At 38.4% G+C, this 24,743-nt stretch overlaps 1 long non-coding RNA gene and 1 pseudogene across 1 annotated transcript; one reads left to right on the top strand and one right to left on the bottom strand.

Moving 5' to 3' along the window:
• Window positions 1-20: 20 nt before the first annotated feature.
• On the top strand, window positions 21-23,057 carry LOC140509066 (uncharacterized). Its single transcript, XR_011968557.1, has 4 exons — window positions 21-886; window positions 11,455-11,586; window positions 22,472-22,501; window positions 22,801-23,057. It is a non-coding gene; the product is annotated as an uncharacterized lncRNA (long non-coding RNA).
• Window positions 18,077-20,087, bottom strand: LOC140509065 (kinesin-like protein KIF2A pseudogene; annotated as a pseudogene).
• Window positions 23,058-24,743: the final 1,686 nt, after the last annotated feature.

The raw sequence follows: 24,743 nt of genomic DNA, 5'->3' as shown, positions 1-24,743 counted from the left end.
TCCAATTCCACCACCTGTCCTTCTGTAATCATGATGGAACAGGACATCTTCTTTGCCAAAGACTTCCTGGCTGGTGGACATTGTCACTGCTGTCTCTAAGGTGAGGTGGTTTCCATCAAGAGAGTCAAACTACTACTCCTGGTACAGCCTACAAGCAACAAATTGTTACAGATAAGCCGTGTAAAGGCACAATGGATTTGTGTAGTTTGAGTTCCAAAGGAATAAGGGCTTCTGGCCAGTAACTTGGCAAATGTCATCAGATATTTCCTGTCCGAGTCTTTAACTTTGCCTTTGAATATAAGCAGGTGTTTTTGGAAGCAGTAGACAAACACACAATTTTGTAGGTAATTTTCTGGTAATCTTGCCTCTGGTGGTACATCTGGAGCCGTTTCTCTCTGCTTTGTCTACCCTTTGGATTTTGTGAGAACTTGCTGTCAGCTGATGCTGAGAAATCTGGCTCTGAGAGAAGATCCAAAGTCCTGGGAGACTGCCTTGTGAAAATCACCAAGTCTGATAGAATTCATGGCTTATATCAAGGTCTCAGTGTCTCAGTATAGGGTATTATTACCTATAAAACAGTCTACTTTGGAATCTATGATACAGCAAAAGGTAGGCCCCCAGACCCTAGGAAAACTCATATTGCAATAAGTTGGCTGAATGCACAAACAGTGACTGCTGTAAGGTGGTGAATGATGTAGTCTGGGTGCAAAGGAGCTGATACCATGTGTACAGGGACACTTGACTACTGAGGAAGATTGCTAAAGATGAAGGTGGCAAAGCTTTGTTCAAGATGTCTGGTCCAAAAGTTATTAAAGGCCTGAGTAGCTCTTTCCTGTTTTTCCTGTATGATAAGTTGAAGAAAATAATCTGTGTAAAGATGGAAATGGTGAGTAGAGATCATGTAGAATATTTAACCATACTTAGCATTTTGGACAATTGACCTTCAAGAAACCCCTATTCTCTTTTTACTAAGCCAGATCAAGTTTGTAGAGAAGTCAGAGAAAGCTCTTAGAAAAAAGGGACTCAGTTATTGTGATTCATTATTTACACAATGGAACTGATAATGATTCAGTTTATTGATTCTATTGGTTTTGGGGAAAATAACAGTTGCTGTGTGTCCAAGGAGGTAAATCAACTTAGACCATCTAGTTTAAATGATATTTTGTAGGACATAAATTTGTGTTTCAGTATTTATTTGGAGGGGTGGTGGTGGTAGTGGCTAGGTGGTGCAGTAAATAGAGCACTGGCCCTGGAGTCAGGAGGACCTGAGTTCAAATCTGGTCTCAGACATTTAGTAGCTGTGTGACCCTGGACAAATCATGACCTTGTTTGCCTCAGGGTCCTGATCTGTAAAATGAACTGGAGAAGGAAGTAGCAAACCACTCCATTATCTTTGCCAAGAAAACCACAAATAGGGTCATTAAGAGTAGTACATGACTGACCCCCCCCCCCCCCCCATTAAAGAAATCATGCCTCCCATTTGTATTTAAGCACTATATATACTATTTTGCCTGACACTCACTAGCTGTGTGACCTTGTGCAAGTCACTTAACCCCAGTTGCCTCATCCTGGCTCATCTCCAGTCATCCTGATGAATATCTGGTCACTAGATTCAGACGGCTCTGGAGGAGAAGTGAGGCTGGTGATCTGCACAGCCCTCCCTCACTCAAAACAAAGTCAAGTACAAGTCATGTCATTATTTCTCTGATGGCATGGTCTTCTTCAGCAATGAAGGACAAACACACATACTATTTTGCACAGCTGACCAGTTGGCAGTTATGATGATCTGTGTTGGGCTTTCTGTTTTAAAACAGTAAATATACAGAATACTAAAAAAAAAGCCAAAACAAATAGTACTATTCCCCCAAGTGAAATGGTCTGGCTATTTTTTGAAACAATAAGCTTTCTGTTTCTTAGTGGGGGCGTGGTATTGAAGCAGACAGATGACTTCTTGGTAGGAATGTTGTTGCATTGCTCTGGAGGTTAATTAAGTGACCTCTAATGACTCTTTTCAACTTTAAGATTCTATGAGCCCAAGATTCTGTCACTGCCTGATCACTGGGAGGGTTTTTCCAGGAGTTTCCAACAATAACAATGGCCCTGTACTGAGTCATGAACATCCTTATTCATATCCTACTTTGTTAGATGTCTAAATTTGGGGGTGTTACCTGTGACTGTGAAATAACTAATTTGCTAATATGGGGCTCATACTTATGACCCATGGGTCTTTTGTGCCTTTAAGCACTGAATTATCTCAGTCCAGGTGGAGAGGTGTCAGGGAGCAGGTGTGGATATGTGTGAGGATGTGGACTTGGCAGTCGTGTATCCAAACTTTAGTGCTCTAAAACCCCTGCTTCCTGGTTCTGGCTGTCAGACTTCCACAAGTCAGGTTTTCCTTTTTTGTAGCTCTCCTTTGTGGTTTGATATTTTAGTAAGCCTAATTCACTCATCATTTGAATGTGAAAAAACAAACCAACCCCTAAGCCAAGGAGGAACATTACCCTTTGTCTCTGACCTCATTTGTACCATGGTTTAACCAACTGGTGACATTACAAGAGACTAGAAGTTCTTTGAGCATAGTCAATCAGTTAGTCAAGTTAAACGCTCACAACATGATTAGCACTGTGCTATGTGTTGGGATACAAAAAGGCAAGAACGCTGTTCTTGCCCTCAAGGAGTTTCCTTTCTATAGGGGAACACAACATGTAAACAATTAAGCAAATACCAAATCTATACAGGGTGAATGAGAAAGAATCTCAAGGGGAAGACACTAACATTGAGGGGGGCAGGAGAAATACTGTTTCCCCTACCCCTACTTTTTTAGACTTTGTATTCTGGTGCTCACTACCCATATTTTTTCTTATAGAGGCTCATGGTGATGTGGTAGAGTGCTGAAACCATAGTTAAGAAGACCTGAGTTCAAATCCAGCTTTTGATTCTCATTAATTATGTGACCCTGGGCAAATCACTTATCCAATTTTGCCTCAGTTTCCTCACCTGTAAAATGAGGATAATAACAGCACCTACCTCCCAGGGTTGCTGTGATGAGCAAATGAGATAATATTTGTTAAATACATTTAACACAGTGCCTGGTGCATAGTTTTGTTCAGCCATGTTCAACTCCTTGTGACTCCATGGTCTGGAGAAGGAAATGGCAAACCACTTCATTATCTTTGCCGAGAAAATCCCAAATACTGTCACAAAGAGTTGGTCATGACTGAAACAACTGAACAACAACAAATAGACACAATTGCTGGGGTCCACACAGCAGGAATTCCGCTGCTGCCTCTGTTTATATGAGGCAATCCCCTAAGCCTAACCTTAGTGTAATCATGTCTTCCATGACTGGTTATGTGCAGAAAATTCAAAGGAGTTTCCTTTATTTAACCCTTAGTAGCTCAGGTCACAACTGTCTTCGAGGATGTGAAGAGATTTATGGACTATTTAGTGATTCACTCTTTACTATGGATACTGAACTTTGCTATGGATAAGGGAGAAAGATCAACAGAATTTCAGAGATGGAAGGGACTTGGGCCATGCAATCTCTTTCATAATATCCCCAACAAGCTCTCATCTAGTCTTTGCTTGAGGACCTCCAGGGAGAGGGCATCTACCACCTCCTGAGATAGTACATTCCAGTTTTGGATAGCTCTAATTGTTTTTTCCTCAATTTACTGCTTCCTAACTTTATCTTGCTGATATTTACAGAACAAGATTGTTTTAGACTACATTGGTCCAAAAAACTTGAGGTTGTAAGGATTATGAAATGCTGGAAATGCATGCCTCATAAAATAGCTAGTGGTGTTTTCTTCTCTGTAGAGTTTTTTTTCAAAGGAAATCTGGGATGTTTTTGGATGTGGCCTTGCCAGGAGGCAAAGAAATGAATCAGAAAATCCTTTGATGGATCTCCTGGCCCTGAATTTCTCTGACAGAGTAGAAAGATGGTCTAGAAGGAGGCATAGTGCTGTAATTAGCCTACTCCACAGCAGAGATTGTCACAAATCTCTACAATCAGAGGATGGTAGATTTAGAGCTCATCTTCTAGTCTAATCCTCTTAATTGACAAATGAGGAAATTGAGACCAGAGGTGACTTACTTACTCAAGCAAATACTGGTACGAAATATCGGTATGGTCGGCATTTGAATCCAATTTCTCTGACTTCAAATTTTTCTTCTCTGCTACACACTGCCTTGGTGAAGCTAAACCAGTCTTCATCAATTTTCAGAAATGTATTTTCACTAAGAAATATTTTTCCTCAGTGTGAATATTTCTTCCACTGACAGAGCTGAGCTTCTCCTTGCCTCAGCATGAGGCTTTCTTGATCAAACTAATTAATGACCTGGTGGCCAGTAGCCTTGTTGTCGAACCTTTCTGACTTAAGAAGGAAACAAACATTTATTAAGCACCAACGATGTGACAGACACAGTGTTAAGTTCTTTACAAATATTGTCTGTTTCGATTCTCACAATCTTGGGAAGTAGAACTCCAGGCTCAGTTTCTATCCACTATACCACCTAGTTGTAGACAAGTTAAGCTACCTGCTCCTTAATGATTGAGCCTAAAATTCTTTTGCCTGAATAAAATCTGCTGCAACTTATCTGTTACCCACTTATCCTTTGAGAACCCAGGGTCACTTCCTCTCTTATTAGGAATCAAGATGCGGAGGCATGGTAAGTAAGCAATTTGTCTAAAAATGACCTGAGACTTTTTTTTCCCCATGCCACAAGTTCAATAGGCATCAGTGGTATGATAGGACAGGCAAAATTCCTAATGAGATCTTAGGCTAAATAAAGACAGCCTAAATCAAGGAATATGGAGATGTTCTAGTAGAGAATTAGTCATCTCTGACCCCCACCAAATCCCTATCACAGTTTACTAGGTCTATCTGCACAAGAGCTTTCTCTTTGTCAAGAGTGGCCTTCCTCTCCTACAGCCCAGGTTTGTATATTTTCCGTTCCCCTTTCCTGGAATTCTCTTCCCTCCTCATCTTCCCCACTTGGCTTCCTTAACTTCTTCTGATTATCTACCTCCACTTTATCTTTTTTTTGTATATAGTTATTAGCATGACACCTCCCCAATTAGATCATGAACTCCTTGAGAGCAGGGACTGTCTTTTTTTTCCTTCATTTTTTCATTCATTTTGAACTTAAATACAGAAAAAAGGAGAACATTTCCATGTACATAGCACAATATATACAGAGGATTCAATATAAAATCATAAATTTCCATTTCAAACTATTTACTTTAAAAAGAAAAAGGCAGAGAGAGACTTTTGGCCTTTCTTTGTATCTCCAATACTTTGCAGTGCCTGATACTACCAAGTGCTTAATAGATGGTTTTTGACTGAGTAGCAGTGGAATGGGGAGTGGTGTCAAGCTCTGGAGTTAGGAAAGGGGGTTGTGGGAACTCAAGGAAATCCCAGATTCATCTACAACCAACTGGACACTTTGGTTTTCCTTTTTTCAGAACTGGCCAACAGAGGGAGGGCATTATAAAATAAGAACCTGACTTCCTGATACTGACTTGAAACCATTGACAGACAACTACACCAAGAGGAAGTCTGTCAGGCACCGAGTATTTATTCAACACATACATACAGAGTAGGCAGCCCTGTCCCAGGTGCTTCCCATTGTCTCTGACCAAGCAATGAACAATTTAAATAGAAGACAAATGGAAAAAAAAAACCACAAGACTACAAAATGAGAAATTTGGACCAGAAGATGTTTACGGTCCACCTTCCAGTTTTGTTTCTGTGATCAATGCTAAAATGTAAAAGAGTCAGCAGGAAAAGCTACTGAGGCCAATCCTCTAACAGTTCTGGCACTTCAGGGTATCTTGTCTCATTGAGGGAAGTCTGGGATCCCACAGAAAATTCTCCTCCACTCCAGAAACTGAAGATTTAGCAGCATCAATCAGGTGTTCCTCTGCTGTTTCCAGGGTGGTAATGAGACATTTTAAAGAAAAAAAAATCTCAGTCTACCTTAAAAACTTTTTCAGTTGAATCAGGAGAGGAGAGAGGAAAGATGTCCAGTGTTTTCTGCCATTCCTGTGTTTACTGGGTGACTGAGTTTTTGGAAGGATTGTAGGATTTATAGCTTGAAGGAACTTTGGAGGTAGCAAGCTAGGGTATGAGAATTCCACTCCCCTATTCCTGTTTGCTCTTATTTTAAAAAATCAGTTCAACAACATTTTTAAGCATAAACTATGTTCAAAAGTTAGGAGGAAGCTAGATGGCACAGTAGATAGAGCACTGGACCTGGAGTCAAGAAGACCTGAGTTCAAATCTACACTCAGACACTTATTAGTTGTGTGACTATGGGCAAGTCACTTAACTCCTGTTTGCCTTGGAGGCAGCTAGGTAGCTTAATGGATAGGATGCAGGGTTTAGAGTCAGGAAGATATGAGTTCACATTTGGCTTCAGACACTTATTAACCTTATGGCCTTGGGCAAGTCACTTAACCCTGTTTGCCCCAGTTTCCTCATCTATAAAATGAGTTGGAGAAAGAAATGGCAAACCGCTCCAATATCTTTTTCAAGAAACCACCATGATGGGCTCAGAAAGGGTCAGATATGGCTGAACAACAACCACAAATGTGCAAAAGGGCCATGTTAGGTGCTAGGGACACAAGGATGAAAAATGGTGCATATCCTGCCCTTAGGGAGCTTATATTCTTCCGAATACACATAAGAGTTGTACATAGATACCCATGAGGTAAACAAAGGAATGAGAGGTGGAAAAGGTGATTTCTACACAAAATGTTCTAGGAAGGTTAAGGGTGGACAGTTGGATCAGAAAATGCTGCATGGAAGAAGGGGCACTAGGGTTGTCTTGAAGAAAGAGGACAGGTGGAGATGAGAAGGAAATAACCTTCCAGACCTGAAGAGTGTCCAGTGTAAATATACACAAGTGAGAGGTAAGAAGTATAGTTGAAATATAGTGTGCAGAAATAAGAGCAATATGAAGTCAAGCTGGAAAGGTAGGTTGGAGGTGGATTATAGGGGATTCTGTAAGACTAAGTATTTTATTTAGGCAATAGAGAAGCATTGACAGTTTGGGAGCAGGGGAATGAACTGTTGAGACCTGGTCATTGGGAATATTATGTGGACATCTGTAAGAAGAATGTAATGGAGAAAAAAACTGAAATAAGGAAAATGTTTAAGAATCTTTTATAATGGTCTGGGTAGCCCTTGGTGAAGGTCAAAACTTAGGTGGCAGCAGCATGAGTGGAATAGGATAAATTCAGAAGAGGTTAAGGGAAGTAAAATGATGGTTGTTCAGACATTTTTCAGTTGTATCTGACTTTTTATGACCCCATTTGGGGTTTTCTTGGCAGAGATACTAGAGTGGTTTCCCATTTCCTTCTCACTTTACAGAGGAAGAAATTGAGGCAAATAGGGTTAAGTGATTTGTCCAAGGCCACATAGCTAGTAAATATCTGAGATCAGATTTGAACTCAGGAAGAGGAGTCTTCCTAACTTCAGACCCAGTTCTCTATCCACTGTGCAACTTAACTGCCCCTCAAATGGATAGTCATTGGCAAGTAAGGATGAGGGTGGACATTAAGAGAGGAGGCCTAATCAAAGATATCTCAAAAGTTTTGAACCTGAGTGACAAGGAGAATTGTGGAATCATTTTTAATGGGAAAGTTGGCATGAGGAGCAGGTTTAAGGGGGAAAAGTTGGGGAGGGAAAGATGAGTAATTTGGTCAAGACAGGTTGAGTTTATATACCACCATACTGCCAGTCCCCCAGGCTCAAAACCTAGATGTCATCCTCAACTCTTCATTATCTCTCATCCCCCCATATCTAACCTATTGCCAAGGCCTATTGATTTGACCTTTGCAACACCACTTGCATGGGCCCCCACCACCTCATACTAGGCCTACTGCAATAGCCTGCCAGTGGGTCTACCTGTCTCAAGTCTCTCCCCACTCTAATCCATTCTACATGGAGCCAATGAATCAATTTTCCTAAAAAAACCCAACAAAATAAACCCGCAGGTCTAATCACATCACCTCACTTCTTAATAAACTTTGGTGGCTTCCTATTGCCTCTAGGAATAAATACAAAATGCTCTGTTTGGTATTTGAAGTCCTCCATTTCACCTGTTCCTACTTTTCTAACACCTCACTCCCCGCTTCTGTACTCTTTGATCCAGTGATATTGGCCTCCATGCTGTTCCAGGACATTCTAATCTTTCAGCTTCAGGCATTTTCTCTGGCGTGCCATGCCTGCAATGCTCTCCCTCCTCATCTCTACCTACTGACTTCCCTGGTTGCCTTTAGATCCCAACTAAAATCCCATCTTCTACAGGAAGCCTTTTCCAACCGCTCTTAATTCTAGTGCCTTCCTTCTCTTAATTATTTCATGTTTACCTGTATGTAGCTTGTTTGTACAGATTTATTTGCTTGTTGTCTTCCCCATTAGATTTTGAGCTCCATGAGTCTAGGGACTGTCTTTTGCCTCTTTTTGTATCTATAGTGCCTAGGATAGTACCTGGCACACAGTAGGCACTTAATAAATGTTTATCGACTGACATATTCAGGTGAAGATATCCGGTAAGCAGTTAGTATTGCAGAACTGGAGTTCAAAGGAGAGACATGAATATATAGATTTGGGAGTCGTCTCCTAGATATATAAATTTCAACTGATTACTATGGCCCACATTGATTTTTCCCCTTTCTATAGAGTTTTCAGAATGGTGATGTGGTTTTAGAGGTTTTTATGAAGGTTAAAGTTAGGACAGAATGACGTAGGATGAGGGAGACAAAGGGAATTCTTTATGGTTTAAGGATTTAAGGACAGGGCAGGAGGAAACAGGTTAAAAATTAAAGGACAGGGGGAACACAGGATAAGGGACTCAAAAGCAATTCTTTTTTTTTTTTTTTTTTTATTAATTTTTTTATTTTTTTAATGTTTAACAATCACTGCCATACAATTGCGATTTTATCCCTTCCCACCCACCCCCCACTACCTCCCTCCCTCCCCACGACTGCATACAATTCTGTATAGATTCTACATATACTTTCCTATTGAGTATATTTTCACTATAGTCATGCTATGTAGTCAGACTAAGATAAATGAAAGAATCCGTATAACAAATCAGAACATGATACACAAACAGATACACATACACAAACATGATCTGCTACATTATGTGAGTGACTTCCATATTTCTCTCTCTGAGTGTGGAAGGCATTTTGCCTTGAGGTCCACCATTGGGATTTTTTTTTTTTTCAGAAGTTCTTGTGTTATTACAAAAATCTAAGTCTACCAGAAAAAACTCTCACACACTGTGGTTGTTGCTGTGCATAAAGTTCTCCTGGTTCTGCTCCTTTCACTCAGCATCAGGTCATATAAGTCCTTCCAGGCCTCTCTGAAGTCTTCTTGTTCATCATTTCTTATGGCACAATAGTACTCCATTACATTCATATACCATAATTTATTCAGCCATTCCCCAATTGATGGACATCCCCTTGACTTCCAGTTTTTGGCAACTACATAGAGTGCTGCTATAAATATTTTTGTACATGTGGGACCCTTTCCCATTTTTATGATCTCTTGGGGATATAGTCCTAGTAGCGATATTGCTGGGTCAAAGGGTATGCACATTTTTGTAGCCCTTTGGGCATAGTTCCAAATTGCTCTCCAGAATGGTTGGATGCGCTCACAGCTCCACCAACAATGAATTAGTGTTCCAACTCTCCCACATCCTCTCCAGCATTTATCATTTTCTTGTTCTGTCATGTTTGCCAATCTTATAGGTGTGATGTGGTACCTCAGCGTTGTTTTGATTTGCATCTCTCTAACCAATAGTGATTTAGAGCATTTTTTCATATGATTATAGATAGCTTTAATTTCTTCCTCTGAAAATTGCCTGTTCATATCCTTTGACCATTTATCAATTGGGGAATGACTTGTATGATTATACATTTGGGTCAGTTCTCTATATATTCTAGAAATGAGGCCTTTATCCCCGAGCTTAGCTGTAAAAATTTTTTCCCAATTTACTACATCCCTCCGGATTTTGGTTGCATTGGGTTTGGTTGTGCAAAAACTTCTCAGTTTAATGTACTCAAAGTTATCCATTTTGCATTTCATAATGCATTCTATCTCTCCTTTAGTAAAGAATTCTTCCCTTCTCCATAGATCTGATAAATACACTATTCCTTGCTTCTCCAGTTTGTTCATGGTATCAATCTTTATACCTAAATCATGTACCCATTTGGACTTTATTCTTGTGTACGGTGTCAGGTATGGGTCTATGCCTAATTTCCGCCACACTGTTATCCAGTTTTCCCAGCAATTTTTGTCAAACAATGAGTTCTTATCCCAGAAGCTGGGGTCCTTGGGTTTATCAAACAGAAGGTTGCTATATTCCTTGCCTACTGCATCTTGAGTGCCAAGTCTATTCCACTTGTCTACCTCTCTGTTTCTTAGCCAATACCAAGTGCTTTTGATAATTGCTGCTTTATAGTACAGTTTGAGGTCTGGTAGCGCTAGGCCACCTTCCCAAGCATTTCTTTTCATTAGTCCCTTTGATATTCTGGACCTTTTGTTTTTCCAAATGAATTTTGATATTATTTTATCCAGCTCTAGAAAGTAATTGTCTGATAGTTTAATTGGTATGGCACTAAATAAGTATATTAATTTGGGTAGAATTGTCATTTTTATTATATTAGCACGGCCTACCCATGAGCAACTAATGTTTTTCCACTTACTTAAATCTGAGTTTATTTGTGCAAAAAGTGTCTTGTAATTGTGTTCATATAGTCCCTGGGTTTGTTTTGGCAGGTAGACTCCTAAGTATTTTATACTGTCTACCCTAACTTTAAATGGGATTTCTCTTTCTATCTCTTGCTGTTGAACTTTGTTGCTAATATATAGGAATGCAGAGGATTTGTGTGGGTTTATTTTGTACCCTGCAACTTTGCCAAAGTTGTTTATTAATTCAAGTAATTTTTTACTTGAATCTCTGGGATTCTCTAGGTAAATCATCATATCATCTGCAAAGAGTGATAACTTAGTTTCTTCTTTGGCTATTCTAATTCCTTGAATATCTTTATCTTGTCTAATTGCTACAGCTAACATTTCTAGTACCATATTGAATAATAGTGGTGATAATGGACAACCTTGTTTCACCCCTGATCTTAATGGGAATGCATCTAGCTTATCCCCATTGCATATAATGCTTGCTGAAGGTTTTAGATAGATACTGCTTATTATTTTATGGAAAGTTCCCTTTATTCCTACATTCTCCAATGTTTTTAGTAGGAATGGATGTTGTATTTTGTCAAAAGCTTTTTCTGCATCTATTGAGATAATCATTCAAAAGCAATTCTTTTGATACAGGTTCAAGATAAGGTGGGGAAGGACTTTAGGGCACCTTCAGGTTACAGAATAAACTAGGGGCTTCACAAAATCAACCCTTAATATTATTTTCAATCCTTAGGGTACTATTTGTATCTGCATCAAATGCTATTCTGGACTAACTGGTTCCAGCAAGGAAGAATTGGTGACCAGGATGGAAAGGATGGAAAATTTGGGAAGTGGATCCCTCCCCATCTTAAAATTTGGGGTAGAGGTGAGAACATTTGAGAAGAATCTGAGTTGACTCCTGGATTTAGGGAGAGTTGATTTCTAAGGCTTTAGAGAAAGGAAAAGTAGAATCCCATGGATGAAAATCCTATGAAAGAAGTTAACTCAGGAAGGAAGGTAAGCTCTCAAGACTGAAATTCTTTAGACCTGACACAAAACAGTTCTGATGAGAACGCAAAAAAAGGAATTGTCTAAATATATCAGAAGCCTATTGCAATAGATTTCCATTTGCTTGCTTCTCTCAAGTTTCTTCTTCCTTCAATCTTTCACATAGCTGCCAAAGTGATTTTCTTAAAACTCCTTTCTGCCCCCCCACTTATGTCTTTATAAGTGCTCCTTTCCTACGTTTCCAGTTTGCTTACATTTTAATCCCCTCCTCATATTCTATAATCCTAAAACAAGACATTTTGTCTCCTGCCTCTCTATGCCTTTGAACTGTCCTTTTCCAAAACCTGGAATGTTCTCCTTTCTCTTTGTGACCCCATTTGGGGTCATTTTACAGATGAGGAAACTGAGTCAAACAGGGTTAAGTGGCTTGCTCAGAATCACACAGCTAGTAAGTGTTTGAGGTCAGCTTTGAATTCAGGTCCTCCTGACTCCAGGCCCAGAGCTCTAACCAGTGCTCTTTCTGCAGGGGACAGTTAGCTATGTTCAAATATTTGAAGAATGGTCATGTGAAAGAGGCCTTTGATTTATTTTCTTTAGCCCCAGACGGCAGCACCAAGAACAAAGCAGTAAATCTAGGCTCATCAGGAAAAATCTGACAATTAGAGCTTCCCAGAAAGTGGAAGAGGACCCTTTGACAAATGATGGATTTTCCCTCATTGAGGGTCCTCAATGGGAGGGTGGATGAATGCTTGCCTTTTTCATTATAATATGGATTCCTTTCAGGTATGGGTTAGACTAGATCACTGCTGTCCTTCCAACTCTCCAATTCTATCATCCTATATAGCATTTGGTCCTAAGTTCCCCATTGTTCAAGGTATTTAAAAAAGAGGCTTGATGAATATTCATAGAGATATTGTAGACAGAGGATATTCATGCATTAGGTAAGAGGGTGGACTAGATGTCTTCTGGAAAGTACCTAATCCTGCTCCTACACCTTGCAAGAAACACACCATTTTCTCCCCAGGGCATCAGCTTTTTCTCAGAATTGATCTGAAAAGTTTGCCATATGTCCAAGATATTTCTCTTTCACTCTTTTCTACATTTTTATTGCTTTCTAACCTGCTTCCCCAACCTGGCTTGTGGCATTCAGTCCTACGTGGCCTTTTTGTTCCCCGAGCCTGTTTGACTTAATGATTTCAGGAACCAGGTACTCTTTAATCCCTTAATTATGTAACTTTCACTGTAACCCTAACCTTTGCTACCTTTCTTTGCTAACTGCTACAGTATCTCGGGGCTTGAATCTGTTACTTAATCTCATTTTCCGTTTACCACATCTCAGCTCCCTTGGCTTTAGTCACAGGTATTTTTTGACAGGACCGAAGAATATACAGATACAAAAGGGATTGGTGATTAGCTATGTCCAAAAAAGAGAGATGTGGCAAAGTAGAGAAGAGGGTAGGGAAGAGGTGTTGTAGCCAGGCAGACCTAGGTTCAAGATCTGTCTTTCACACACGGGCTGTGGGGATCCACAATAAGTTACTCAACCTTGCAATGTTCTAAGCAACTCTTTAAGATTACCAGTTGTCAGTGGCAGATAATGTGCCAACTGGCATTAGTAGGGTAATTTCCCCTCTAGAAAATCCTTATACCGGTGAAACCACAGATCTTATTTTAAAAAGTGGGGAGAAACTGCTGTCTTCCAGACTTGGCTGATGCTCTATCTTTCTAACCTTGTTGATCAATTCTAGTCTACCTCATGATTCTTCGCTACCTTATGACCCCCAAAGAGTTTTATGTTTATGGCACCAGAACCTGCACATGTTGATTTGGGATTGAGCTACTTGGAATTTTCTTGTCTGTTTACAATCTCAGTCTCAGTTTTAGCTCTTCAGGAAGTCTTCTGATTCCCAGAAAGCTTTTGCTGATGAGCCGCCCATTTCTATATTTAGTTAACTTGGTTTCTCTCTTTCCTGTGTCTGATGGGGCATAGGTCAGGGATAGAAGGAACTTCTACATATCACTAAAGTATTTCTCATCACTCAGAAAAAAGAATACTTTACACACTTCATGTCTAAAGTTCAGAGTCAATCCACTTAATTACATTTTCAAACTCTGTGTTGCAATATATTCTTATATAGCAGTTCCCTCCCCAGAGGTTAATTCACTTATTCTGGCTATTCTAGGCTATTTTTTATTTTATTGTTGGCAAGTGCCATAATATTAGTATTGCTGAGCTAGTGATTCATGGCACGTAGGTAAATGGAGTAGTGGGAAACTTAATGGGCTCTGTTCCAAGGAGGGATACTATTTTAAAGAAGAGGAAGAATTTAAGATAAACCACTCAAGATGTCTTAAAACCTATTTCTGCCTTAGTAATGATACTAGAATTTTTAATGCACATAGTTCAAGGGGAGGTTTGTAGAGTCAGATAGAGAGGATGGGAGCTGGACTAGCTAATCTAGCTTCAAGACTCTCTGATTCTCTAGATTAGAAGATAGTGAGAGTCATACAGGCAGTTGAAGGTAGGGGCAGAAAGGAGAAATACAGACTTGGAACACCTTAGAGTGGTGGTGGAGAGAAGATAGATTTGTGGAATCGCCTTCCTTGGCAATCTGTAAAACCTGAGTAACTCTCCAGCTGAAACAATCAGACGTGACCTCCCTGGAGATAGTAGCAGAGACTGGATGTGTTTACGTGCCGCTAGACAAGTTATAAGGTTAAAAATGCAGTCATTGAGGTTGGAGGGATTGCTTTTCCTGAATGAGAAGGCTTTTGGGTGATAGGTAGATGATGGAAGTCCATCAAATAGAATTACTTAGAATTGTACTTTATAGTTTCCTTGTTAGATAAGCATTTTCTTAATATGGCATTTTCATGAGTTTTCCTATCAGGTCTATGTCAATATGAATTCTAATGTAATCTAGAAGTTTTTGATCTTCAAGGACAGAATTAGCTCTTCCAACTTGTCCAAAGGGTGGGAATTGCACTTAGGATTTAATTTCCTTAACTTGTATAGTTGTGCTTTAGAGAATGTGAAAGAGGAGAGGATGGAGACTCCTCCTAGAACTGGAAGGGACCTTTGAGATCATCTTATCTAACCCCACTTCTTTTAACAGATGAGGAAACTGAGAACCAGAAAGCTTGGGGAAGGAGGGGGTGGGGAAACCATGTCCAAGGTCACATGACAAATTAGTGCTAACCCCCCTCACCTCTCTCTTCCTTTCTGGCTTCAAAATCATGTAGTATTCTTTCAAATTACATCCCTGAGATGTAATTTGTGATAGAATGGGCCAGACTGAGTAGTCCTGAATAGCCAGAAAGAGAGAGAAATCAAGGGGACAGGTTATTCAATTCCTTTTTTATATTCAAAGAGCCATCAACTCTTCTAGCATTGCTGCCAATAAGAGGACTCCTCCTTATCTTACAGTGCAAATCTCTCAACTGTGAGCAGTCCCCCTAAATCTTCCAAGTGGTCACTTGGAACAAGGAATGGTGATTCTGAGCATGCTCCATGGGGAGGGGAAAGGGAACATTGGCTACACATACGTCTCTGCATTCATTGCTCTGTCAAGGGACATATAATCTTAGCATTATGTTTAGTTTTCATTTCATTGCAGTCCAGCATCAGCTTGAATTTAAATGAACTATTGGTCTAATTTGACACAGCAGTTTCAAAATAACTAGAATAGTTCTTTTATGAAACTTATTCAGGAGAAAGTGGGTAAAAGACCCTAGGAAGCTCATTTTGTCAGGCAACAGAATCCACTGCAGAATCAAATCCAACCCAATTCAGTTTATTGTAATAAGAAAACATTCATCCTATTAGTTTATCACTTAATCTCAATATCATCTGCTCTCTCAACTTTTTAATTTTCATGTTGTTTTTACCTCTGAATAGATTTCTTCCCGGTAGCCTTTTAGGATTTCTTTCTTAGCCTTGTCCACTTTCATTCTTCCATTTTTTCCTCTTAAAAAAAGCATTCATTTCTTTTCATTATTCATTAATTTTAACAAATATTCATTATTTCTTCCTCACAAAACTCTCCCCTATTGAACAACTTAAAACACACACATCCACACACATCCCTAATAACAAATATGCATAGTACAGTGAAACAAATTCCCACTTTGGCCATATCCAAAAATATATGTTTCATTCTGTATTTTAAGTCCATTACCTCTTGAAGAACAAGTGGGTAGCACATTTCATCTTCATTTGCTGGGGCCTTTGGTTTTTCATTTATATCAGTTCTAAAGTTTTTTTCTTTAATATATTAGCATTGTATAACTTGTTCTTATTCTGCTGACTTCACTCTGTATCTATGTATAAAGAAATCTTCCTAGTATCCTTTGAAACTATTTCATAATTTTTTTGTAACCCAATAATATTCCAATCCATTCATAAAACACAATTTGTTTAGTCATCCCCCCCATTGAGCATTCCTTTAATTTCTAATTTTTGGTTACTATGGAAAAAGCTGCTATAAATATTTTTGGACATATATATATATATATATATATATATATATATATATATATATATATATATATATATATATATATATATATATATATATATATATATATATACATAGTCTTTTTCTTCTTTCTTTGATAGCTTTGGGGCATAGATCTAGTAGTGGATTAACTTGGTATCTTTTTTGGGCACAGTTCCAACTTTCTTTCCAGAATGACTTTGTCAATTCCCAGTTCCACAATAGTGTACTACTGTGTCTATTTCCCCATAACCCCTCTAACATTTGCAATTTTTTTCATTTTTTTGGTCAGTTTGATGGGTGGAGAAAATCATTGAGTTGCTTTCATTTTCATTACTCTAATTATTAATGATTTGGAACATTTTTTTATGTGGGTATTGATAGCTTGGATTTCTCTTTGAAAAATGTCTTTTCATATCCTTTGATCATTTATCTGTTGGGGAGTGCCTATTTCTTCCATTTATTACTATACTACATTTGTTCCTTCCCACAGGGCTTAGTATAACTGGTGCTCCATGACCAGTTAAAAGGTGTCTGTCTTAAGTAGCTCCCACGAGTCTTGGTAATTTAAAGGCTAAAAGGTTCTGAAGTTCACTTTATAAGAAAGTAATAATTATAGTGAGCTCTTAGAGCATTATAAAATAAGGGAATTATTTATTTTTTAAATTATTTTTAGTCTGGACTTGTAATTTTATTGATATAGAGACTTTTAAAAGTGAAAATTCTCCATAGATACACATTGAGAACTCTTCTATAACTTATAGTCTTAGTAGATGGATTTGTAATAATTATGAGTTTTGAAATATATTATTTGATATTGTAGTAATAAGATTACAATGTAGAGTCACTTAGGCTCAGTGGTCCTAATGACCATATATATATATATATATATATATATATGTAATAATAAAGCCTATACTTTTCCACTATCCTGACTTATTCTGACTCTATGTCAAACATATAAATTATCATAGTTTTTGATTGGACCAAACTCCCTTTTAAGGATGCCTGATTAAAAATTTAGACCCTCACCCAATTTCTTTTTTTGTTACCTTTTATTTTGCATCAGCTAAATTATGTATTTGTCCTTTATAAATAAAAAGCTAAGAAAATTGAAACCACACTTTGTTATCTAAAGTTATACTTCCAGATTATTTTCTTTTTACATGTTTAAGATGGAATGGTCCAGTGGCTTTGTCCCCTGTCACAGATTTTAGTTCCACTCAGTGATATGGCACATCCTCCAAAATGAACTAATAAAACACAAAAAACATCTCCTACACATTAAAAATATATGCACGATAAAGGTAATTTACATTGACAAATAACATCATTTATTAAGACTGCTTCATAAAGAGGAAATTTAGGATCAGTAGCCTTAGTCAAGGTACAGAGTTGGAAGGGCTGAGCACAACTGTCTCTAAGAGAGGACAAGATATGGACAGTCATGGATGAGGTATGCATGCATGCAGGCACAATTTAAAAGTGCTCCATTGGTCTTTGTAGGAATATTGAACAGTTGGAATGAAATGCTGTTGCTTTCTTTTTCTTTAAAGAAAAGTCCACAGTCTTACTTCATTATCAAAAAAATTGGCAAGGATTTCCACATGTAAGCTTCACAATTTAAGTAAATGAAACATTAAACAAAATGCTTCACAAATCCCAATCTTGTTTGGTCGTGCCTCCCGGACTCAAAAGCATTTTGTAGACAAAAGAGTGTTTCATACAAATTGAAATGCCATTTTGGTGAAGAACAGGACATTTCCACAGACTTTTAAAAAGTTTTTAAATGTTCAAATGGTCCTTGTAGCCAAAGCAATAGATGTTAGAGTATGGAGGGCTCCAAGGATTCTTTAGCAGTAAGTCCCTATTTTAAAGGGCTCAAGGTCTCTTCAGATTGATCTGCTTGCTGGTCAGTTCCTCTTGTAGAGCTGCATGGAAAGATTTCACTTTATTTTGAAGTTTAGTAAGAATGTCTATCTTTTGCTTAAGAATTGCTTCAAGCTGTAGAGCATATGAATCTACATCATAGTTCCCTTCTTTAATTATTTCTAGGAGGGCTTTTTCATATTCTAACCATCGAATAGATTCCTGGAAGACTGCCCGGTGATCTTCTACAACTTGCTCTTCCATTTCTACCATATGAGAGATAGCTCCATGAAAAATGAATAAATGTGGAGAAACCTCCTCTTTATTTTGTTCACAAAAGAGTTTCAGGCCATCTCTTTGAGGTGACCTCCTACTCCCTACTATGTTTCTAAATCATCAATTTGATTTGGAGGATGAGGCATAAAAACATAGATATCACCAATAGCAGCTGGATCTACAGTCAATTCTTTTACCCTATTTGTGTATCTCAGTGTATCAAGAGTATTTTCACAAGATGGCATTCCTGGAGAGATGGTAGCATTCATGCATGTGGGGGGATTTTCTCCTATGAATGAATCTTTTAGCACTTGAGGAAGTTTACTTGCTCTGAAGGGAATGTGAGATTTATTTCTATCTAAGGCTCTGATGCACTCCTTGAGTGCTAAAAGGCTTTTATTAATTTCAACACCTTCAAGCCAAGTTTGCCTATTTGCACTAGGAGTATCTGCTCCTCTTTTATTTCTGGGCAAACCAATGAGAAAATTTGCCACGTAATTTTCCTTTCCTTCTAAGGAAAATTTGAAAGACTAGATGTCTGAGCAGATGTTCTGCGATCATTGTCTATTTTACTGAACTTCAGGACATCTTCAACTCCCCCCACCCTCAGAATCCCACAATGTGAACTTGCTGTTTACCATCCTCTAACACTTTCAATTTTGTCTTCCTATTAAGCAAATGAAATACATTTCCACTACATATTTCAAAAAAGATTGCATATACTTGAAGTTCTAACTTCTTATAGTTTGGTTTCTTTAGCATTAAAAAGAGATCTGCAGCTGCTCGCACATATATCTCTTTAGAACAATCTTGGTTCTTTCCTTAAAAATCACCACCCATGATGTGAGTTTTTCTACTGCCTGTGTGACTATAAGCAAAACATGTGGCCATTCTTTTAAATATGGTTTCTACTAATGGTCTAATTATAAAATAAATTAATTATAAACCATTTCATTAGGGGCTGAGTCATCAAAGGCACAGTCAAAACAAAATGTTTGGCTTTCTAGGTGCCTTGTTAAGTTCACTTTTTGCTTTGGTTAATGTACCATCACAATATATTTATTAGGGACTGTTATCACATCAAGCTTTTTCATTACTGTTTCTTTTTTGCTGAGTGGTTATTTCCTTACACAAACACATATCTTGTGTTCATCAATTGTATCTGCTTCTGTAAGTGGTCTAGAATCCAAGACTCCTCTAAAGTCTCTGATCATATACATGATATTGTAATTTGGGTTTATAGCACAATGTCCCAGGCTCTTTTGTTCTTTAAATTCTTGTTGCTATAGCTTCCTTTTATTGTTTTTCTTGAAGTCTCTCTTACTTCCTTCACACAATTGGATTTTCTACATGAAAAGAGTCTAAATTCCTTTTTTGCAGCTTGAATTGGAGATATATCTGAAACAGTACCATTCTGTTGTGTGGCGGAAGCCTGTTCAGGAAATTGACTAGGCTGTGAACCATAGAACCAAACACTCACTGTCTCTTGCTGGTGGGGTCATTCTTAATAGGGGCCACAGTCTGGAGGTGCTTCACAATTTTGTTTACTTTGGCTGAAGGGGCAGGAGGAGGAGGTATTTCTGGGCTAGCTTCTATTTCTTTACCAGGTACAAGGTCAGGGTTAAGTGAAAAGAGGCTCTCTAAGTCCATTACTTTGCCTTTCTTTTGTATCTCTGTTTTCTATGTGTTCAACAGTTACGCTTTCATTATCTTCATTTAAAGATGTTGCCATGGCTTGATGTATTCAACCTGCAAAATGAGAAGCATTGGCCTCAATGATCTTTAAGGGTCCCTCCAACTCTAACATTCTGTCATTCTTTCGGCGCTTTTAACAAGCCTAATCAGAAGACATCACACCTATGTGAGCAGCAACTTCTGATCTCCTATTACTCTTCTCAAAAACACTGGAGACATCACTGTGTATGATCTTCATGGAAATCCTCAACCTGAATCTTATTGGCCACTGTCTTCACCTCATTAGGAGAAAAGGCTGAGGATGAGGTGGCTGGAGTTAGACTGGGGAGGGTAGGGGTGTGGAAGGGGGAGGAGAAGGAGGAAAAGAAGGAGGAGAAGGAGAAAGGAGGGATAGAGAGCAGAAGACATCACTATGGTTGATGGCAGAAATGGCAGTGGCAGGAGCTTGGAGGAAGAGCCCCCTCACCCAATTTCTTGCCCTGATTAGGGAACTCCCCAGTTGGATCTCATATTCATAAGTGATCCTGGGGAGTTTTCCCGTCTGATTAGGGATACTCCCTCCCATTCTGGCATCAATTACCTGTTATCAACCGTTACAGTCTTTGAAATGTCCCGGCTCAGACCATCGTGCTGGGTGGGTCCTCTCACCAAGATCATTGCCACTATACACATCTCTCTTACATGAGTGATTTTGACCTTGCATGGCCCAATCTCTGCTGTGTTTTTGTGTTGCCATATAATGTGTATATCTCTGTGTGCTTCATTTTTATTTGCTTGTGCTGTGCTGCATAGTAATAAAAATGCTTGTACTAGCTTCCTGAAGATGAATTTCTATAAATCCTTGAACCTGGTTCTTTGCTCTAACCTGAGTTGTGAGGCCAAATAAAGCAGAATTCTTAATTTTTTTTTTTTTGGTCATGGACTCGTGGCAATCTGATGAAGTCTATGGATCCTTTCTTGGAATGGTGCTTTTAAATAATTTAAGAAAATGTTAAATTTCAGTTAAAGATTAATGAAAATAAATATGTATTTTCTTCTGTCCTTCCAAGTTCATGGACTTCCTGAAACCTATCTATGAATCTATAATGTTAATGTAAGGTTAATGGTTATTGTTGGTGGTGGTGGTGGGGAAGAGTTAAAGATCTTCCCAGCCCATTAATAGGCCTCAGGAGAAGCAGATTAAGGGAAGCTTGATTAGGGGAGACTTTTAGGAAGCCCACAGGTATTGTTTCTAATGAGGCACTGGTTCACCAGGGTCTTGCCCTCTGGCTCCAAAAAGTGTATATATAATCTGAGGTGAGGTTTTACTTTGAGGCTTACTCTTTGGAAGAAGTTCATGTGCCAGATGAGACTCTGGATGGCCATTAAGAAGCTCTCCAGCTTTGAAAACCCAGATGCTGGTGCTTCTCTCTCTGGTAACAATGCATGTATGTAATGATCAGATAGATGGATCTGTCTTTTGATCTGTGATGTATATATTGCTTATAGTCAGACAGTTAGAAGCCCTGTCTATTGGTCTTTATTTCTCTGCTTGTATTTTCTCTGTTGGTGAATGTAATTAAAGTAGATTGTTGACCCCTCAAAAGTTGCTTTCCTTTTAGAAAAGCAGATCTAAGAATCCTGTACAGCAGGCTCTCCTGTGTATGCTGGGGTGCTTACTGCTACAGGATCCCATGTGTATGTGGGGGTTGGAGGGTGGAGCAAAGTGCTATGGCTCCCAGGAAAAGAGGCCCTGTTTTAGAGAGCTATCAGGCTCTCTGAGCAGCTACATGACTTGCCAAATGGTCATAAATACCAGAGGCCATATGTGATGCCTGTCCTTCCTGTTTCTAAGCCCAGCTCTCTGGATGTTATACCATGCTGCCTCTGAATGGATGGTGTAGTAGATAGAGTGCTGGACCTGGAGTCAGGAAGCTGTAGATCTGAATCCTTAGCCACTTACTAAATGTGTGACCCTGGGCAGTCATTTAACCTTTTCCAGTCTCAGTTTCCTCATCTGGAAAATGATATAATAATAGCACTTGCCTCACAGGGTTGTTGTAAGGATCAAATAATTTCATATATGTAAGTGCTTTGCAAACCTTGAAGTTCTATAAAATATTATCTCTTGAAATTATTCAAACATTGAGTTAATGGTAGATGCTTATTTAGAATCGTTAATTCACCTTTTTGTATTATTGTGGTATTGGTTTTTGTAGGGAAACTATAAAAAAAAGCCATGAGGGATGCCAAAGTGTAACAGGTTGCCTTCAGAGAGAGTGTCCTCCCTCTTACCCAAGGACTGTAGACAAAGGCTGGGTGACCTCTTGTCAGTTATGTGGTAGAGGGAATTCCTACTCAGGTACAGATTGGATTGGATAGCCTCAGATGTCTTGTCTTAGACTGTGAAATTTCTTTCTCTCATTTTCTTTCTTCTTTTCTTCACAGACAAATGTTTGCTGATTTTGTTTTTGAAAGGTACCCAGTACAGAAGATCATCATTATCCTGGGAGGCTATAGCCAAATCAGCTAAGACTTATTGAATACCTATTATGTGTTCAAACTTGTGCCAAAGAAGCAATATTAATATTAAGGCTTTAGATATGATTATTGCCAGTATATCTTAGGCACTTTCCATTTATGAATGGATTATCAAATCATTCCCTGTGTTAAGCCTAATGCTTTCCTCAGTGGTGCTAATAAATGTTGATTTAAGCAGTTGGACTTTTTAAGTGTTCATTGTAGTACCTAAAAGATTTACAATTCTTCATTTATAGGTTTGGAAATGAAGGTACAGGGTGGTTAAATGGATGGCTAAAGATGACACAGCGAATCAATGGCAAAGGATAAGAGCGCCATATGGAAGGTCCCAGCTCTAGGACTTATCGCACTCAAGTATTTGTTGTCAGGAATGGACCAGCTGGCATCAACTGGGATGTATCCTGTGAATTCTCCTCCATGAGGGCAGAAACAGGCAATGTCAGCCCCTGAAGGTGCTGTGAACACAGAGAAAATCCTAACATTGAAATCTAAAATAAAGATGTCTAATGTGGGCATGAACAGATGGGTTGTGACCTGTGTTGTTGGAGAGAGCATTCATATCAACAGTATCAAAGATCCCTGGAAGTATTAGAATTTTATAAGGATGTTGTAGTTGAGCAAGCATTTGTTCAGGAGAGTTCAGGGTTGATAATAGAAAATACTGGCCAAGGATTATGCAAAGATGGGTCAGGAATACGATGGAGGTGGGAAGAGAATCAGGGAATCCTTATCAAAGTAGGCAAAAGTAGGCAGATTGGGGATGTCACCAGCATAATTCTTTTTTATTTATTGTCTGTAGACGTAGCTACAATTTTAGTTGGGAGACAGCTCACTTCAGTCATTCAATTCTGACCTTTCTTTCCCAGGATTCTGTTCCTTTTTTTCTATTTTTTAACAAAAAGAAATTTGGAAAATAACCAGGCTTTTGGGAATTTGAGAAATAACCCAATCGTGTCTTTGTTCACCCACCTAGCATTTCAACCACACTTATTCCTGCCTCTTGGATTCAGTGGCTTATTATCCTGCTTCCCTTTGCCCGTCCTAGACTGCCTGGTAAAGACAAGTTTCTCAAATTTTGGATCATGAGCTTCCTCTTCATCATAATACCAGCTCTTATTCTTGGGGATGTCAACATACATGTGGATGCTTTTAAAGCACATTGGCAAATATGTTTTTTATTGTTATCTCCTGTGAATTGTAACTACAGAAACCTTATTTATTCACAGGGATGTTAGAAAAGATACCCTTAATCATCCATAAATGCTATACCTCCACGATGTAGAATTCTGAAGTTTCTCTTTCTGTACATAATTGCTTGTCCTTCCATCTATCCTTCTGCCTTATTTCCTATAAACCTTTTCTTGTCCTTCATCATGACCTCTAGTTTCTCTATCCCTCTTTGCTTTCCTAGCCAATGAGCTCTCATCTCACTTTTTTTCTTTTTGGAATTTTGACCCTATAGTTTTTACAATTTTAATATATTTATTTTTCAATAAAGAAAAAAATTTATTTTCTTCAATTCCCCTTCCCAGTGGGAAAAAAATAGTCAATCAACATTCATTTATTAAGCATCTACTATGTGCCATGCACTGTGCTAAATACTGGGGATGTATGTATACATATACATATGTATGTGTGTGTATACATATATATATATATATATATATATATATATATATATATATATATATATATATATATATACACATATGTAAGGAGAGAGACAGAGACAGAGACAGAGAGAGAAGTTCTCTGCCCTCAAGGAATTAATTCTCAGTCTAGATAAAGTGAATATACAACAGTATAAAGTAGTATGGAATCAGTGCCAAATGTACAGACTGTAAGTTCTACAATTCATAGAAGGAAGTGATCCCTTTGGACTGGAGTCTTCTGGGAGGAACTGGGATCTAAATGCAAATATTAAAAATGGATAGAAGGAGAGGGAACAGCATGAGAAAAGGTGTGGAGGTAAGAAAGACAAATTGAGAGAAAAGAGAATAGACTAGATTCATTTGAGTGGATAGTTTCTGTAGGAGAACATGATTATATAAGATTAGACAGGCTGAGATCATATTGGAGAGAATCTTAAAAGTCTTATTAGGGATTTTAGAATTTATTCTGCAGACAAGAAGAAGATACTAAAAGTATTTGATCAGAGAAGTGATATAATGAAAGTGAT

This window comes from Notamacropus eugenii, chromosome 5, assembly GCF_028372415.1.
Source record: "Notamacropus eugenii isolate mMacEug1 chromosome 5, mMacEug1.pri_v2, whole genome shotgun sequence".
Taxonomy (NCBI): domain Eukaryota; kingdom Metazoa; phylum Chordata; class Mammalia; order Diprotodontia; family Macropodidae; genus Notamacropus; species Notamacropus eugenii.
This window is presented reverse-complemented; position numbering and strand designations above follow the sequence as displayed.